This window comes from Neomonachus schauinslandi, chromosome 1 (genome assembly GCF_002201575.2).
Source record: "Neomonachus schauinslandi chromosome 1, ASM220157v2, whole genome shotgun sequence".
NCBI classification, from domain to species: domain Eukaryota; kingdom Metazoa; phylum Chordata; class Mammalia; order Carnivora; family Phocidae; genus Neomonachus; species Neomonachus schauinslandi.
In genome coordinates this window covers 126,437,101-126,453,548 of record NC_058403.1, presented here as the reverse complement: position 1 = coordinate 126,453,548, position 16,448 = coordinate 126,437,101, and the positions used below count along the sequence as shown (strand labels likewise).

The following is a 16,448-nucleotide window of genomic DNA, read 5'->3' as shown; positions in this document are numbered from 1 at the left end:
GTCAAGAAGCAAAGTCTGTAAAAACCACTGTCTACATTTTTCATCCTGCAACTACCATCTCTAAAAAACAAGTCAACCGCTGAAAGGGACTCTGAGAAATCACTTTCAGCATGGCTTTGCAGAGTATTAAACCCCTCAGACAACTTTAACCCTCATAAAATAATGTGTCCATGCAATTCACCCCCATCCGTTTTTTGAACTTTGCAGCAGAATCATTCATTTTTGAACTGTGGTCTTTAGAATTCAGGTCTGGGAGAGGAGACTGTAAGAACTTCCATAAACTTGCTCACAGGTAACACACAATGTCCCCTCTTTTCTCTAACCTGACGCCCCACCTCCAGCTCCTATGTGTGTTCAGGGAGATAGTATTGAGGGTACAGACTATGGAGTCGGACTGTTACGGTTCAAACACCAAGTCCATTACTGTGGGGAAGTGCCTTAATTTATCTGCAAAACGAGGATAATTCCTACTTCAGAGTTGAGGTTTAACTAATGTAAATAAAAGCCTTGGCACGTGGTCAGCAGACAATAAATGGAGCTATCAGTATTATCTTCCTGGCATTCCCATCGACGACAAGCCGTAGCCATCTCCCAAGCTTTAATCTTGGCGACCTCCCAGACCAACTAAAATTTAAACCCTCAACCGTCATTCTGTAAGTCTTAATAGCGGTGAACCTGCTGGCTCGCAATCCAGCCAAACCGGGTAGCAGGCTGAGCCTTCGGATTGCCTCGCGGATATTCCACGGCATTTGAAGTCCGGGGCGAAGCTGGGGAAAGGCTTCAAAAGAGGACTTCAGGGGATTAACAGTGTAAAGAGCTGGGACGCAGCACAGTCGCCCGCAGGACTCAGAGCCACCCGCCAAGGGGCGTGACCTTAGGAGAACAAGCCGGAGGGGCGTGGCTCCACCCGCGAGCGGTCCGCCTCGGCACTGCGTGGACTCCGGCTCCTACAGCCGGCCGCGTCACTCAGCGCATGTGTAAATTCTGCGGGGCGGGCGGGCCGGTAGAACGCGGAATTTCTGGGAAAGAGGGCGAATGGGACGGGGAGAGCCGAGAAATGCATGCGGGGGGTGGGGCGGGACAGAAAGCGGAAGAGTTGAAATCAGCTGACCGGGTCTCGTGACAGCCTGGGCGGTGGCGACGCAGGCGTATTGGAGCGCGGTTGCTGAAAGCCTGGGCGAAGATGGCGGCCTCCAGAGTGAGCCTCTGAGAGGCAGAGGGAGGAGGCGGAGGGGGCGGGGAGGCCGGGCCGCCGCGGCACCAGGAACCCGCGGCAGCGGAGCTACAGGGCCCCGAAGGGGGAAAGGGGAAGTGGTGAGGGGGAGGAGGCCGGAGGGCGCCTCATCTCACTCCGGACGCAGAGCCGGCGGCGGGAGGAGCTCGGGCTGGAGCCTCTCCAGCCTCCCGCGAAGGTAAACCATTCCGGGCACCGGCCTCTGGGGCTCTGCCTTATCCCCTCCCCACGCCAGGGGGACTTGGGGGGCTAAGGACAGGAAAAAAGAGGGGTGGTGTCTTGGCCGCCGCAGCCTCCAGCTGCTAAGGAAAGCAGATTACCCTCCCCCAAGGCTGCTGGTCTGGTTCCTCCCGTCGGATTCCCCCCTGGCTCCAGGTGACATTATCCCTGGGCGCTGCCTTGTTCAGCCCCACCCCTCTTTTTTGGATTGTTTTTCCGTTTTCTACCCACCATGGTCCCCAGATTCCCTCTGTACATCCTTACCCCACACACCCCTTACTCCCCTCTGGGCTCCGCCCTCAGGATTACCTTCCAGCTTCCTAGTCTGAACACACTTTGTGCTGGTTGCCGGCAACTCTTGTTTCCTGGGGTCCGCGACCTTCCTTCCCCCCCACGTCCGGTGTAGACTTTGACTTTCTTTGCTTAGCTTTGTTTCGTTTCGTTTAGAGATGGGGAGCACCCGCGTCGTTTCTTCTCCAGGCTCTCCCTTTTCCAAAATCAAATTTACCCCCCAGGTTTTTCCTTTCCTGCAGGGGAGCTTATTTTTCAGTGGCCTTTCCTTCACTGCTGTGATTTTGCCTCTGAATGTGGCCTTTGGAATGGGTGAAGTAGGACTCAGACGCTCAGTGAAGTGGCGGTTAAACGCAGATTTGACTTATTAGACTTAAGAAGAGTGCCTTCCCTTAAACCGTCTTATTGTAGGGTGTTCAGTTACCTACTCTTGTCTTCAGATTGTTTTCTTTATCAGTTGATGTTTTCAGATTGTTTCCTTTATCAGTTTTTTTTCAGGGGGGTTAAAAAATCTCCCCGTAATGAGGCTATGGTCTCCCAAAGTAATGATTTCTCTTTTCCCTTCTCTGCTTTTCCCTTTTACCCTACTGTGATTTCTTCTAAACAGGAGGGCCTAGGCCTGATGCTTTTACCTCCTCTATGAAGGGCTTTACAGTGTTGGGTTATTTTGAGCCTCTTGGAGTGTAATGTCTTCGCGAAAAAAATTTCAGAATATTTCTTTAGGCTCTGCCCCAGTGACTGTCTTTCTTGCTGTATTTTCTTTTTTACTTTATGGATCTGATCGATTTCTAGGTTTGAAAGTACTATCTGCTGAATTTGAGGAAATTACAGTGGTCGGGTTTTGTAGTATATTATCAGTATTCTGTGAGTCTATGGAAGTATGAAATAGGATTTGCCCTAAAAAGTTAAAAAAAAGGGAAATTTGAAAAACTCGTCAGAAACTCGCTCTCCGAAAAAGACTTGATTCACATTTCTTTGGTTTCTGGAAAGTGCTGTATTGTTTGACTGAATTTGGCATATAACCTAAAACCTTGTTAACATATGAAATGTAATATTAAACAGTGTTTAAGCAGCTATATCTCAGACTTGGCTTTTGCTATTAATGTCACAATGGGGCATAAGTCCTGTTTAGAAAATGTTACACTGTATTCCCAGTTTGAGAACAGGAAGTAGAACATATTAAGGGAGGAAAAGAATAGTCAGAGGGTTATTAAGAGAGGAATGTCAGGAACCTTAAGTCTATAGTCCAGTTCATGGAAAATACCACCATTTGTATTCCACTGGGAGGCAATGGATGTTCCTCTTTTTCTAAAGTGACAGTAGTAAATAGGCTAAACCAAATGAACATTATCAATGCAAAAGTTACGGAACCATGGAAAACAGGAGTTATTTGTAACAATTTAGCTTTATCCACAAATAGAAGGTAGTTGCTGAGGTGGACTATAACAATGCTGGCTTTATTAAATTTGTAAAAAAGGTTGATAGTGGAAGCTGGTTCTCAATAGATACTAAATTACAGTTGAAATAAAAAGGATCTGTTTTAACTGATTTGGCTCCGTCCTTAACCAGTTCTGTTTACACAGGTGATTTTCATTGCACTTACCTTTCCCCCGCTTCTCTGAAGTACTTAAAACTAGTAAAATAGAAGCGAGGCTGTGCAGGTAAACTATAGCAAAGATTTGGTTGCTAATAGTTTCAGGCCTAAATGTTGACTGTAATATTTAGCAGTGGTTAAAGGGGAGTTGTTTTGAAAGAAATCCTTTAAGTCAGTGTTTCTCAACTTCATTAAACCCAATAAAGACTCCCTTTTTATTCCAAACAATTTGTAACACCTGCTCGATTATTTGGAGATAGTTTTTAAATAATATAACCACCTTCTGACTTTGGTCCTGGGACAAAAAGAAGATTTGCTGTCACTGTTGCACCAAAAAAGAATGGGACTCACTTTAAATTCTTGACTTTTTTTTTTTTTTTTGAGAACTGTTAAAGAACCGAGGTCACCGAGCAAACCATTGGCCAATCTTTTAAGGTGAGAGGGTATACATGAATTCAGTGTCACCTTCATTGGACACAACTGGATACTGGTAAGAAGAGTTCAGCTAGAATAGCTGACAGGTTGATGAAGGCTGAGTGCACCTTCTTCCAAGCTCTTTCTCTACAAACTCACTAGGCACTGTTAGAAAAGATTGGAAAGAACCCTGGGGAGTGTCTGTTGTGGTGCTGACCTAGAGGAGGGGAAAAGCAGCAGAGCTTTCAAGAGGGGCACAAAACTCTGATTCTTTCTTTCTTTTATGGAACAATAACCTTAATCTGAAGGGAAGGGCATCTCTGCTGGCCCCTTGGTTAGCATTCACTGAGCTGGGGCAATGCAAGAAAAGGGGAAAGAATCTCCTCTGGGGGGCGCCTGGGTGGCTCAGTTGGTTAAGCGACTGCCTTCAGCTCAGGTCATGATCCCAGGGTCCTGGGATCGAGTCCCGCATCGGGCTCCCTGCTCTGCGGGAAGCCTGCTTCTCCCTCTCCCACTCCCCCTGCTTGTGTTCCCTCTCTCGCTGTCTCTCTCTCTGTCAAATAAATAAATAAAATCTTTAAAAAAAAAAAAAAATCTCCTCTGGGAGGGGCACTGAACTTAAAACTGCAGCCAGGAGGAACAAGAAGATCACACCCCTGAGATCCAGGGGTATAGTGTATGCCTAAGACTGAACCTTAATCAGAACTACAATGATTCTATCTCCAACCCCCTGCCACTATAAGAAGTTTTGAGTAACAAGTGAATGCAGAATATTACTAGGAATAATATCATGCAAAGAGGCACAGCACAGAGAATCGGATAGACATGGTGTAGTAAACCATCCCCCACCATAGGCACCAGCTATTCTGTAGATTTTTGAAGCTTGGGGTACATTGAGAATAACCATAGCAACAGCAAATCATAAATCCAGCCCAACTCCTAAACAGATTAACACAAACCCTGCACTAAAGACCCAGCAAAGAAAAGACGTGTCCATTTCCAGTCACAAAAATTATGTACCGCAATCTCTACTCTTCTATACGTGTCCAGCTTTCAAACAAAATTTATAAGGCGTACAAAAAGGCAGAGAAAATTCCCTAGAGAAAGCAATCATCAGAAGTACACTTAGATTAACATAAATGCTGTTATCTGCTAGGGAATTTAAAATGACTAATATGTTAAGAGTGGATAACATGCAAGATCAGATGGGTAATTTTAGCTGATAGAAACTATAAGAAAGAATCAAAAGAAATGCTAGAGGTATTATTACACAGTAAAGAAATGAAGAATGCTTTTGGGCTTATCAGAATTGACATAGCCAAGGAAAGAACCAGTGAAATTATAAATGGTAGAAGAAATTTACCCAGCTGACACAAAAAAAAGTTAAAACACCCTAGAGCTTGGGGATAGTATTAAACATTTTAATATATGAATGATTAGAATCCCAGAAAAAGAGAGAACAGAGTAGAAGAAATATTAAAATGTTTGAGGAAATAATAGAAAAATTTCCAAAATTAATGTCAGACATCAAACCACAGATCCAGAAGCTTAGAGAACACCAAGCAAGATAAATACCCCCCCCCCCGCCACCTGCCCCCCTGCCAACTCAGAACACACCTTGACATCATATTTAAACTGAGGAGGTAAGTAAACAAAGAACAGAAAATCTTGAAGGTAGCCAAAGAAAAGAGAAACCTATACAGAGGGACAAAGAGTTAAAGCAGAGAAACCATGCAAACAAGACAGTCGAGTGACAGCTTTAAAGTACCAAAAGAAAAAAACAGCAAAAATATTTTTCAAAAATGAAGACAAAATACAGACACTGTCAAACAAAAGCCAAGAGGTTCAAAAATATAATCTCTCCATTTACATGATAGGTACATTCCTAGAAAATTACGTGCATATTAAACTCTGCAAAATGTACTTTGTGATTTATATTTAATACAGAATTAAAATTGGGATCAGTTATAAATAGGTTTTTACCTATGTTAATGCCCAGTTGGATATTTGAAAGTCAGTTGAGGGTAGTTCTTCAACCTGTGGGACTGTCTTGTACACTGAGGGGTAGTTAGCCCCATCCACTAAATCATAGTACAGTAGGCACCCCTCGTTCACTTTTCATAGTTTCTTTTACTTGAGGTCAGTAGCAGTCCAGAATCAGATGATCCTCAAAAAAAAAAAAAAAGTTCAGTGGTCTCCTAATGCTGTATCACATTTGCCTGTGCTATTTACCTCATATAATCTCATCACATAGGCATTTTATCTCAAATCAAAAGAAGGCTGAGTGTAGTGCAGTAAATTTTGAGAGAGATCACATTTACATAACATTGCAGTATATTGTTATAATTGTTCTTATTTACTGTTAATATGTCAGTGTACCTAATTTATAAATTAAACTTTATTATAGGTATGTACATACAGGGAAAGAGTCTATATGGGATTTGGTACTTTGTGGTTTTAGGCATCCACTGGGGGTCTTGGAACACATTTCCTGTGGATAGGGGGGACTACTTTAGCGTTTCTCTATTTTTTTTTTTTTCCTTAAGATTTTCTTTATTAGAGAGCATGAGTGGAGGGGAGAGGCAGAGAGAGAGGGAGAAGCAAACTCCTCGCTGAGCAGTGATCCTAATGTGGGGCTCGATCCCAGGACCCAGGGTCCAGGACCTGAGCCGAAGGCAGACCCGTAACCGAGCGAGCTGCTGGGAGCCCCTACTTTAGTGTTCTAATCATAGTGCCTTTAAAATTGTAGTCAGTGGTTTTCAACACATTTTTCTGCTTCAGTTTTCACATGCTCAGCACATGCCAATCAGTAACATCTCTTAAAGTATGGAGTGATTTCTAATTGTGGGAACTCCTTTGAGAATCACTGATTTGGGAATATTTTTGTAGTGAGTAACTTAAATCAACATGGTTGTGGTCATCTTTACTAACTTAGACTAAGTGTCGTTCAGTAAAATTTATTTTATCAATAAAGAGAAACATAATTTGCTAGTAGTTCTTTTCACAGGCTCTTTATTCAACAGCCTGCGTATTTGAGTTTTACTTGCACTTTTAGTGGACTGCTTATGAAGAGTAGTGATCTCTAAAACAACAAAGTTGGGCGCCTGGGTGGCTCAGTCAGTTAAGTGGCTGCCTTTGGCTCAGGTCATGCTCTCAGGGTCCTGGGATCGAGTCCTTCATCAGGCTGCTTGCTTAGTAGGGAGTCTTGCTTCTCCCTCTGCCTCTCCCTCCCCCCTGCTTGTGTGTGTGCGTGCGCGTGCGCTCTCTCTCTCAAATCTTTTTTTTTTAAGATTATTTATTTATTTGAGAGAGCGAGAATGAGAGAAAGAGTGTACATGAGAGGGGGGAGGGTCAGAGGGAGACGCAGACTCCCCACGGAGCAGGGACCCCGATGCGGGACTCGATCCCAGGACTCCAGGATCATGATCAGAGCCAAAGGCAGTCGCTCAACCAACTGAGCCACCCAGGAGCCCCTCAGATAAATCTTAAAAAAATAAAACAACGAAGTCTACATTCAATGGGATTTTATTGTTGCAGCGTTCTAAGTTGCCCTTAGAAGTAGACCAAACTGCCTAAGCGGTGTTCACATTTTTAGCGCATGGCCATTGGTGATGCCTCTATGAAGTTGATGAGTAAAAATTTGATCTGTGATGAACAGATCTAAAACAAAACCCCAAAGCAATCTAAAATAATTACTTAAATTTTTTTTAAAGATTTTATTTATTTATTTGACAGAGACAGCGAGAGAGGGAACACAAAAAGGGGGAGTGGGAGAGGGAGAAGCAGGCTTCCTGCTGAGCAGAAAGCCCGATGTGGGGCTTGATCCCAGGAGCCTGAGATCATGACCTGAGCCAAAGGCAGGTGCTTAATGACTGAGCCACCCAGGCGCCCCTTAAATGTTTTAATTTTGTCAAGTATAGTTGCCAGAACATGAAGGATTGATAAGGTTATGAATATAGGAGACTTCCCCTAATATTTCATAAATCCTATGCTAATTATAGTAAAATTTAAATTCTTATACATGGATTTCAGACATGTATTCCTTAGTCATCTAGTGCTATGAGGTTTCTTTCCCCCTCAAACTTCTAGTTAAGATACAGAATGTATTTTGGATGTTTACCAAATCTTAAGAGTAGATAAAGCCATTCCCTCCCCCAACCGTAGATGTGCTGGGTTTAATTTTAAAAGTGTAATTTTCCCTTTTTTTTTAGTTAACTGGTAGATTTGAGGTGTTCTGTAAGATCTGAAGAACTATGGCAGAGTTAGGAATAACAGGGATATTTCAGAAAGAGCCAAAGGAGAAACCTACATGTTGCTGTTTTGTGTTGGGTGAAAGGGAAATTGTAGTAGCCTAAGCTCCTTGTCTTTTAATAGTGTGTTTGCCTATTAGGATGCTTACTATAAAACTTCCTCTAAGAAGAATTTGTAATATGCTTAGGAAATTTAGTCCTCCATTATGCATTCACTACAGTGATAGAAAAAACAGCAACAAGTTAAAACATGGCAATTGAAAATCTCTTACCGGGCGCCTGGGTGGCTCAGTTGGTTGGGCGACTGCCTTCGGCTCAGGTCATGATCCTGGAGTCCCGGGATGAGTCCCGCATCAGGCTCCCTGCTCAGCAGGGAGTCTGCTGCTTCCTCTGACCCTCTTCCCTCTCGTGCTCTCTCTCTCTCATTCTCTCTCTCTCAAATAAATAAATAAAATCTTTAAAAAAAAAAATCTCTTACCTATTAGGGTCTATTTAGTGTAATAGAGGAAGATTATTTAGTACCTGTTCGTGAGCTAAAGAAGAGCTTATTGAACTAGTACATTTTGTTCTTGCAGAGCCAAGTTAGCTTCAAAGATAAAATAGAAATTAGGTCTAAAAATTTTCAGGAATGTGTACAAACTAAATGATCATTAGCATCGATTCCATAGGATTGCTTAAATGAACACATTTGTTTGGGTTTTTTAGGTGAATATTCAGGGCTGTTTTTAAGTTTTGTTTTTTTTTGTTTTTAAGTTTTGGAAAGGAGAGTCATAATCATGCATCTTTCTTAGAAAAAAACTTTTTGTTACAACAGCTAGAGGTCTATTTTGTGAGAAGAATTATTCCCTCAGATGACATCAGCATACATGTGATTAAAATGTAAAGACGTATTTTTTTTCAATATTTATATTGCATAGGAATGGCCAACAAAATTAACTACTGTGATATTTATGCTTGCCCCTCCCCCAATTAAGATACTATTAAAAGTGTTTCTTCAGATTTAGGGGTTGCTTTTGAGTTTCCCTTGCCCTTTTATTTCATGAATATATATCTGATTTCTAATTGGAAAGGAACGGATTTTTAAAGAATGGGGAGATGGATCTTAGATTATTTTGCCCTACCCTGTGGTGGTAGAAGTATTTAAAGTTCATTTTGATGTGGCAGACAAGGTAAAGGTTTCAATATTATAACTTCTGGGCAGTTATTTGGAGATAAGATTGTCAACTGAAATTTGACCGTACTACTGGATTTCTTCTCCAACCACATTTATCTCTGGAGTTCGTGGATTCTTCAGCGCTTTTAGAAAGCTAAGGTAGGATGTATTAAAACCTTACTTTGTGATCTGTTTTATAAGCTGTATATTTATTTTTTTAAAAAGATTTTATTTGAGTGAGCAGGAGCATGAGCAAGGGGAGGGGTAGAGGGAGAAGCAGACTCCCCACTAAGCTGAAGGCAGACCCCTAATGACTGAGCCACCCAGGCGCCCCTTTATAAGCTGTTTGAAGACCCCTGTACACGGGCGCCTGGGTGGCTCAGATGGTTGGGCGTCTGCCTTTGGCTGGGGTCATGATCTCCAGGTCCTGGGATAGAGCCCCATGTCAGGCTCCCAGCTCAGCGGGGAGTCTGCTTCTCCCTCTGCCTCTCCCCCTGCTTGTGCTCTCTCTCTCTCTCAAATGAATAAATAAAATCTTAAAAAAAAAAGACCCCTGTACAGTAGCTATTATACACATTACACATACTGATTTGTTACTTATTTAGAAGGAAATGCTTTTGCCTCTACTTGTGTTATATATTAAAACATGAAGCTGAAAATTAAAAATTAAAAAAGAAGGGGCGCCTGGGTGGCTCAGTCATTAGGCATCTGCCTTCGGCTCAGGTCATGGTCCCAGGGTCCTGGGATCGAGCCCCACGTCAGGCTCCCTGCTCAGCGGGAGGCCTGCTTCTCCCTCTCCCACTCCCCCTGCTTGTGTTCCCTTTCTCACTGTGTCTCTGGCAAATAAATAAAATCTTTAAAAAAAAAAATTAAAAATTAAAAAAGGTTAAAGTTCATATCAGTTTCCCCCATACACAGCACATTCTAAGACAGTCTAGTTGTAACTTTTTAATCTGGGTAAAAATTAATGTTCCATTAACTGTTTATATTTTGTGCTCGCTTCAGCAGCACATCTAAAATTGGAACGTTAACTATTTATATTTTTACCTTTTATTTGAAACAAGTAGCCAAGTGATGTAATTCACTCAGATTTTGAATCCAGTTACAAATAAATGTAGGCCTTTAAAAAGCTAGTATTAAGGGATTCTCTCTTTGGTTATTACTCAAGATGAGCCTTTGCCTTAGCAGTGGTCTCCTTCCCCCTGCATTTTTAATAGGATATAGTTGTATGAGGAAATATTAAGTTAATAAATTAGTTCCAGTATGGGGCACCTGGGTGGCTCAGTTGGTTAAGCAACTGCCTTCGGCTCAGGTCATGATCTCAGGTCCTGGGATCGAGCCCCGCATCAGGCTCTCTGCTCAGCGGGAAGCCTCCTTCTCCCTCTCCCACTCCCCCTGCTTATGTTCCCTCTCTCGCTGTCTCTCTCTCTCTCTCTCTCTCTCTCAATTAAATAAATAAATAAAAATCTTTAAAAAAAAATAAATTAGTTCCTGTCATGTGACCTATACCATATTTTCAGGTGTAGTGTCACAGTGTAGCAGAAAAACAGCATTTCTATGGGCGAGCTTGGTCAGAAAATAAAGGTAAATGCAATTCTCCCCACAAATTTTTCATCTACAGCCAAGTTGAGAGAACTTTACATTACATACATACTCGTATACTCATCTCCAAGATTTTCACATTAACATTTACTAGTTGCTTTATCATATATCCATCTTTCTATCCATCTTATTTTTTTTAAATATTTTATTTATATGATAGAGAGTGCAAGCAGGGGGAGCAGTAGAGGGAGAGGGAGAAGCAGGCTTCCCGCTGAGCAGGGAGCCCGATGCGGGGCTCGATCCCAGGACCCTGAGATCATGACCTGAGCCCAAGGCAGATGCCTAACCATCTGAGCCACCCAGGCACCCCTATCCATCTTATTTTTTAATGCATTTCAGGACAAACTCATGTTTTTAATTCATTATTTGAGAGCAGAATTCTTTGTTACAGACTCAAAGTGTAAAAATTAGTATCTCATCTGCTCTCTCCAAGTTGTTTTAATTGTGTAAAAATTAGTCTCGGTGGGTCATGCAAAATGTGCTTTAAAGGCAAATAGCGTTTATTAAAGCCATTTCCTTCATTTATTCACTAGTGTATCACATATGGTCCCCAACTTAATGATACCTTAACTTAAAATCTTTCAACTCTATGATGGTGTGAAAGTGGTATGCATTCAGTAGAAACCATACTTTGAGTGTTGAGTTTTGATATCTTCCCAGGCTAGCGCTATGCGGTATCCTACTCTCGTGACCACGGGCAGTGGCAGCGAGCCGCAGCTCCCATTCAGCCATGCAGTCACAAGGGGGAACAACTGATAGGTTTAGAACCATTCTGTTTTTCACTTTCAGTACAGTATTCAGTAAATCACATGTGCTACTCAATACTTTGTTATAAAATAGGCATTGTATTAGATGATTTTGCCCAACTATAGGCTAATGTGTTCTGAGCACATTTAAGGTAGGTTAGGCTAAACTATGATGACTGGTAAGTTGTGTATTAAATGCATTTTCAGCTTACAGTGGGTTTATCAGGAGGTAACACCATAGTAAGTCAAGGAAGATCTGTATTTTTCTGAGTATACACATTCATCTCTGGATAAATGAGGGCTCTGTTTTTACTTAAACCCAAGACTTGCACATACACTTAGTTTTGCTCTGTGTGCAGATTCTTTGCTTACAGCTTGGCTATAATCTGTCTGGGTGTCTGTGGTGTTGAGGCCATTCAATCTGTTTTTTGTTCTTAGTATCAATTTGGTGTAGGCTTCTGCTTAGTGGACTCTCAAATCCTGTGGTTTTGTGTCAAAATCGTATCTTCTGAAAGATCGGTCTCATTTTATTCATAAATGGTCTTAAATGGATTGCAGTTTTACTGCCAGTAATAAATTAGAGAATGTGAGAACATTAAATGTTCGAAAGCATGAAGCAAGGGAATTCACTGAATAGGGTGAATCTAGCCAAAATGCCTGTGTTGCCCTGAATTTGACTTTTTAACCCCTGGAACAATTCTCTCAAAAGAACAAACTGCGAAGTTGCAAAAAAGCTCTGTTGGTGGTACAGTAATAAGGTATGGAACGAAAACAGGTGAAGCCAACTTAAAAAATTGGAGATGCTTTCTGTGTGATTTAGTTACAAAGAATATGTAAATTTGTGTTTTGCTCATCAAAAAAAGGGTAGGTCTTTGAGAATTTGAAGTGGGACACTATTGCAGGAATGAAGGAGATGAATTATTTTTCTTTAGATTTTATTTATTTACTTGAGAGAGAGCAAGCGGAGTGCTCGTGAGAGAGCGCGCGCACGGGGGCAAGGGGTGGGGAGTGATGAGAAGCAGATTCCCTGCTGAGCAGGGAGCCCGACACAGTGTTCCATCCCAGGACCCCAGGATCATGACCTGAGCCAGAGGCAGACACTTAACCGACTGAGCCACCCAGGTGCCCCGAAGGAGATGAAATTTAAGCAATAATGAGTTTGAACAGATAAATTCTTGTTAACTTGAGTACGTCTTAACAACTGGCAGGGTGGCAAGTGTTGATGCAGCTGCTACCAAGATCTCATCCAACAAGTTTTACATTTTTTTAGTTGGACAGTTCATTGCTATTTAGAGAATGTGCCTATAAATGACTGTTATTGCTGTTACCTGCTTGATGCTTGAGCTGCTTGATACTAGAAGTTTTGCATATTTTTCATCACTATTAATGGAAATTATGGTTGCCTAAGAGTTTTTGTCTATGAGCAACAATTTTAGAAACACTTTTGGAGCTTATTAAAGAAATATGTAAATATTAATGGAGAAATACATAAATATTAAATGGACCATAGATTATTTGTAGGGAGTGAAGTTCTTTTTTCCAAAAGTTTCTCAAACCATAGTTAATTTGTAGATATCAACAAATTTAAAAATATTATGTTGGTTTCATGTAAAGAGATACTTCTAACAAGTGAAATTCCAAATGCGTAAGTAGGGGATTTAAAATGTAGTAAGTAACATTGACTTGAAAAATGATAGTATTTTATAGGAAAAAGTTGAAATAAAGAGAAGCTTAAATGTCAGGTTATAGCTGACTTAAGATAATTTTTAAATATTTCATCTATCATGATTACCTTAACCTGTCTCATGTATTTATTCCTTTTTGTTTTTTAAATTTCACTTATTTATTCATTTATTTTTGAGAAAGCAGGTGTGTACGCGAGCAGAAATGTGCACAAGTTGTGGGGGAGGGGCAGAGGGAGAGGGAGAATCCCAAGCAGGCTCCACGCCCCCGTGCAGAGCCTGAAGTAGGGCTCTATCCCATGACTCTGAGATCATGACCTGAGCTGAAATGAAGAGTCGGACTTGACTGACTGAGCCACCCAGGTGCCCTTATTTATTTCTTTTAAAAACCTTTTTAGGTGGGGCACCTGGGTGGCTCAGTCGTTAAGCGTCTGCCTTCAGCTCAGGTCATGAACCCGGGGTCCTGGGATTGAGCCCCGCATCGGGCTCTCTGCTCGGCGGGAAGCCTTCTTCTCCCTCTCCCACTCGGCCTGCTTGTGTTCCTGTTCTTGCTGTGTCTGTGTCAAATGAATAAATAAAATCTTTAAAAAAAAAAAAAAAAAACCGGGGCGCCTGGGTGGCTCAGTCGTTAAGCGTCTGCCTTCGGCTCAGGTCATGATCCCAGGGTCCTGGGATCGAGCCCCGCATCGGGCTCCCTGCTCGGCGGGAGGCCTGCTTCTCCCTCTCCCATTCCCCCTGCTTGTGTTCCTGTTCTTGCTGTCTCTCTCTGTCATATAAATAAAATAAAATCTTTAAAAAAATAAAATAAATAAAAAAATAAAATAAAAACCTTTTTAGGTAAGATAAATTGTAAGGAATAAAATAACAATGGATAATAAAATAATGACACCCTCATAATTCAACCCAGCTTAAGAAATATATATTGCTATAGTTATTTTTGAATGAGCAGGTGAAAACTGAATACCGATTAAAGCAATAAAACACTATACTTTTGAAGGTAGAAATCCTAGCTGATATTCTTTGGTGATATACATTGAATAAATAGTACAAGGATTGAAATTAAAAGATAAAAGATTTAAGATTAAGTAATTTAAAAATTTTAACTTTCCCACCTGAGACACCTTAAGAGAGATACAGGGCCTTGTAAGCCTGAAAGAGAGGTAATCAATCGTAGATATGAAACAACTATTTCATATCTAGGGTAGTATGTTTAAAGTACAGTAATAACTATTGATTGCAGTTACTATTTTTGAGTGCTTATTCTGAGCCAAGCGTCACACTCCCCCTTTATCTCATTTAGTCCTCACCAAAGCCTTTTGCTACAAATACTGTTCTCTCTCTTTCATAGATGAACCGTGATTCTGAGAAGTTTAGGAAGCTTTTCTTCAAGGTCATGCAGTCAGTAAATGGCAGTTATTACTAATCTGCCTTCAACCATACGTAACATTTTAATAATTTGCCACCCTTACTTACCTTGATGATAGATTGAAATTAAAACTAGGGTGTATATAGCTTTTTGTGCTAGTCGTTAGTTACATTTAGTGTGGTCTGGTATCTGTGCTACAGGGAGCTATTTCAAGGTTGTGTTACAAGATTAAATCATCACTTGAACGCTGTGCTTGGAGGAACCCCAGACTTGCCTTCACTCATTTTCCAGTGGTTCTCTTGAAGTTCTTCCAAGTCTCACTTTGAATGATACGTAGTCCGTACAGAATATTCTTATCCTATTTCTTCTGCATTTTTCTGATATTTGTGTATTGCCATTATCCACTAGTGCGTTATTTGTGTGTCCAGGAGTATCCTCATGGTCTAAAAGAGTTAGTGCAGTTTCCAGACCAGTTGCCTTTTTATTAGATTAAATGACTGCATCACAAAGTGGTTGAGGTTTTGACAATATAAAATAGCTTTACCTGATAATTTGGAGAGGTTAATATTACACTGTTGAGAAGTAGGTCCCAGCCTCAGATCTCATTAATCCGGTTATTTTAAAAGTTCAGGTGTTAGTTAAAATAGTATTTTTCTGTTACTGAGCTCCTTAAAGACTATCTTGGAATCCTATATTCGTAGGAAATTTCTGTCATGTTTGTTTTGAACAGTTCATTTAAAAAAAATTTTTTTAGCCTTTTTTTTTAGATATTTATTTATTTACTTATTTATTGATGGAGAGAGAGAAGGAGAGGGAGAAGCAGGCTCTCTGCTGAGCAAGGAGCTTGATTCGGGGCTCAATCCCAGAACCCCAGGATCATGACCTGAGCTGAATGCAGACATTCAACCCACTGAGCCACCCAGGCACCCCGTTTAAAAAATTTTTAAAGCTTATCTATAGACAGAAATATTCAGCCTTGGAGCTTTCCTTTTTCTTTTTTTTTTTTTCCTAAAGATTTTATTTATTTATTTGAGAGAGAGAGAATGAGAAAGAGAGCACATGAGAGGGGGGAGGGTCCGAGGGAGAAGCAGACTCCCTGCCGAGCAGGGAGCCCGATGCGGGACTCGATCCCGGGACTCCAGGATCATGACCTGAGCCGAAGGCAGTCGCTTAACCAACTGAGCCACCCAGGCGCCCCGCTTTACTTTTTCTTTTATTTCTTTTGCCTTGTGTTGAGTATGGCAGTTTGTTTCATTGTTTGAAATTGTGTGAAGGTAATAATTGGAATAGTTCTAAATTAATCCAGGAATGTACTGTCAAATGATACATCTGTAATTACATGGTCAGAATGAATTTATTTTGAGTTCCTAAATTTGAGGGAAGGTTTTACTGCTTAGGTTAAATAGAGTGTAGAGTTAAGTAGATTGAGTCCACAGTCTGGCCCAACTCCTTACCAGCTGTGTGACCAGGGAGAAGTGATATAAATTCTCTAAGTTTTCTTGTCAATAAAATGGGAATCATCATATCTGTACCATGGTGGTGTTATGGAGACAAAATGAGGTAGATAGATAAATGCATAGTCAAGGCCTGGTCTAATCATTAACACGTGATGAATACTCAATGGACCTTGTTTTCAGGACATGTCTTAAATCTTTTTATTAGAGTCACCATGCCTCCCCAATTTCAGGGTAATCTTTACTGAGGGCTCAAAATAAAAAAGGGTTATCCTGATTTACATTATGAGGCTATGCAGACACTAGCAATACATAGCACTGAATTATCCCCTTATTTGGCTATGTAGGTGAGTATCTCCTCCCTCTCTTACCTCTCAAATATACCTGCCTATATATAACATGGCTGAAGGCAAGCTTTTCAGATAAAGGAGTACTTCTCTTCC

At 41.1% G+C, this 16,448-nt stretch overlaps 1 protein-coding gene across 1 annotated transcript in view; it reads left to right on the top strand.

Moving 5' to 3' along the window:
- Positions 1–1,401: 1,401 nt before the first annotated feature.
- DNAJC13 (DnaJ heat shock protein family (Hsp40) member C13) overlaps positions 1,402–16,448 on the top strand; it is a 122,487-nt gene continuing 107,440 nt past the window's right edge. The window contains exon 1 of the mRNA XM_044920445.1: positions 1,402–1,412. The gene's annotated coding sequence lies outside the window, so the exon portion shown is untranslated. The remainder of the gene's footprint in view (positions 1,413–16,448) is intronic.